This window comes from Galeopterus variegatus, unplaced genomic scaffold (assembly GCF_000696425.1).
Source record: "Galeopterus variegatus unplaced genomic scaffold, G_variegatus-3.0.2 Scaffold182, whole genome shotgun sequence".
Classification (NCBI taxonomy): Eukaryota; Metazoa; Chordata; class Mammalia; order Dermoptera; family Cynocephalidae; genus Galeopterus; species Galeopterus variegatus.
In genome coordinates this window covers 78,766-81,779 of record NW_007726293.1, presented here as the reverse complement: position 1 = coordinate 81,779, position 3,014 = coordinate 78,766, and the positions used below count along the sequence as shown (strand labels likewise).

Genomic DNA, 3,014 nt, shown 5'->3' with positions numbered 1-3,014 from the left:
TATCCATAATATATAAAGAACTTTTACAACTCAACAAAAAGACAACCCAATTTAAAAATGGGAAACGACTTGGGCCGGCCCGGTGGCACACTTGGTAGAGGGCGGCGCTCCTGCCGAGGGTTCGGATCCCATATAGAGAGACCGGTCCGCTCACTGGTTGAGCGCGGTGCAGGCGCGACACCGAGGGTTGTGATCCCGTTGCCGGTCACGAAAAAAGACAAAAAAAAAAGGAAATAAAAAAAAATGGGAAACGACTTGAATATTTCCCCAAACATATCCAAATGACCAACAAGAATATGAAAAGATGTTCAACATCACTAGTCATCAGGGAATTACAAATCAAAAAATGAGATATCACTTCACACCCAGTAGGATGGCCATTAAAAAAAAAAGGGAAATAATAAATGTTGGCCAAGACGTGAAGAAAGTGGAACCCTCATACACTGTTGGTGGGAATGAAAATTGGTGCACCTACTGTGAAAAACAGTTTGGCAGTTCCTCAAAAAGTTAAACAGAATTACCATATGACCCAGCAATTCCACTCCTAGGTATATACACAATGAATTGAAAACAGGTGCTCAAATAAAAGCCTGTACACAAATGTTCATAGCAGTACTATTGACAACAGCCATCAGGTAGAAATAACCCAATGTCTATCAACAGATGAATGGATAAATAAAACGTAGTCTATCTAGGCTGAATGGTTAGCTCAGTCAGTTAGAGCATGGTGCTTATTATAATACCAAGGTCAAGGGTTCAGATTCCTGTTCCAGCCAGGTGCCAAACAAATAAATAAATAAAGATATCAGGAATCAAAAAAACCAAACAAAAACAGTGGTCTATCTATAAAATGGAAAATTATTTAGCCATAAAAAAAAAAATGAAATACCAATACATGCTACGACATGGATGAACCTTGAAGATATTATTTTAAGTGAAAGAAGCCAGACACAGCATAAGGATAGACATAGAGAGCAAAAATGAGCAGTTTCCAGGGGCTGTGGGGAAGGAAAAGTGAGGAGTGACTGCCTAATGGGTACAGGATTTTCCATTTAGGGTTATGATAAAGTTCTGGAACTAGATTATGGTAACAGTTACACAACACTGAATCTACTTAATGCCACTGAACTGTACAGTTTAAGTGGTAAATTTTATGTTATGTGTATTTTACCACAATAAAAAAAAATAGAATTTAGCCACCATGCATCGATCCTTTCAATACCCACCCCAAAAAAGAATAGAGGATAAACCAAGGGTTCACCTAGGGCCCAGGATAAAAGGCACAGTGGAGTCCCAGGATGCCAACCTGGGAAGGGGGACAAGACAGCCTTTCTGTACTGACAACCAACACTCTTTCACTCCACTTCTCAAATGGGGCAGGACATTGGAAAGTCCTCTGGGAATCTAAAAACCCATTAGGACCAAAAGATAATGACACTGAAGTTTCCTCAAGGAACCTAACCAGTCACATCACCAACACATGTGTTCAGAACTTCCAGTGGACTCTGCAATGTCTCATGCTTAGATGCCATGATACCATGTTCAACTGCAGGTTACCAACACTTCAGGAAAGCCACAGGACAAAACAAGCAAAACGTGAGGCCATGGAAGGAGAATGAGAAGATACTGCATTTATGAAATAAGAATATGTTGCTAAACATTAGAAGGGGAAGAAAAAGCTCTGGTAAATTTAAAATATGATGGCCAAATTAAAATGCTAAATAGATGAGATGGAAGAAAAGACTGAGGAAATCTCCTGAGAAGTAGAAGCTGGCAGGTTAGCTCAGTTGGCTAGAGTGCAGCCTTAAAACCCCAAGGTCAGGGGTTAGGCTCCCTGGACTAGCCAGCTGCCAAAAAAAAGAAAAGAAAAAGAAAGTAGAACAAAAAGATAAAGATGTAAAATGGGAGAGATAAAGACACAAAACTTAGCCAGCGCAAGAGGTCCAATGCCCAAATACTAGTATTCCCAAAACTAGTATTTCCAAAATACTAGAAATACTAGTATTTCCAAAACCCGCAGAAAAAAGAAGAGTAAATAAAGAGGAGAAAATTGTTAAAGAAACAGTTTGAGAAAATTCCCACAACTAGTGAGTTTCCAGACTTCAGCAAACTGTGAAATATCCAACAAAACAGACCAAAACACATGATGTTTCTGCACACTGAAGACTCAGGGAATAAAAACAGATCGCACACAAAAGGATTCTATACAAAGGATTAAGAATTAGAGCAGCAAAGCCCTTCAATAGCGATACTGGAAGCGTAGAAGACAGAAAAATGAGCAGTTTTCAACCTGCCATGATACAGCCAGGCACACCAACAATCGTGAGGGGAGCATGAAGTCGCCTTCAGACGTGCAAGAGCTCACACCTTACTTCCCATGCGCCCTGGGAGCAGCAGTAAGTAGTAACAGCAACAGAACTAGTAATAAGGACATCATCTGTCCAGTGCTCATTTCGTGCCAGTCACTGTCCTGGGCACTTCCCACGCTCAGACCACACACCTCCGGGGTAGGTAAGGACGAGCAGCACCGAGTCCCGGGATCAATATATACAGTTTCTCCGCCCCCTCACAGTACCTGAAGGTGCTGAGTTTACAAAACACTAGTACATAGAGTTAGGGGGCTTCGAATTTTAAATGGCAGAAGTCCAAGTGGGCATTCCTGGGCCCCCGACCCTTAAAAACGCAGGGCCTGGACGCCTCTTCCCATGCTTTCCACGGACCCCCGCCATTCTGCGGGCACCCACCTTGGACTCCTGGATAGCCCAGCACCCCAAAAGCAACACTTCTCTCTGCTCTTCCCTGACCCCGTCAATTAGCCCCAGCCGGTGAGACGCAGCGCCCGCGCTCTCCACACACTGACGGAGCAGCTGGGGGCACCCGCCCCAGGGTCCCTCGGGAAGACCGGGTTGCGGGACGTCGGCACCTGCGCGCGGGCCAGGGGCCTCAGAGGCCTGGAGGAAGGGGGGTTTGGGGTCAGAGGGCTGGAGGCTCGGGGGCTGGGAGATGACGCGGCC

At 44.3% G+C, this 3,014-nt stretch overlaps 1 protein-coding gene across 5 annotated transcripts in view; it reads right to left on the bottom strand.

Annotated features, from left to right (window-relative positions):
* The window catches only part of SUN1 (Sad1 and UNC84 domain containing 1), a 52,894-nt gene that overhangs the window by 48,767 nt on the left and 1,113 nt on the right, over nt 1-3,014 (bottom strand). Inside the window, exon 1 of one of the 5 annotated variants that reach the window (XM_008564113.1) lies at nt 2,745-2,797. The exons of the other annotated variants lie outside the window; for them this stretch is intronic. The gene's annotated coding sequence lies outside the window, so the exon portion shown is untranslated. Of the gene's footprint in view, nt 1-2,744; nt 2,798-3,014 lie in introns of those variants that run through there. 5 annotated transcript variants of the gene reach the window in all.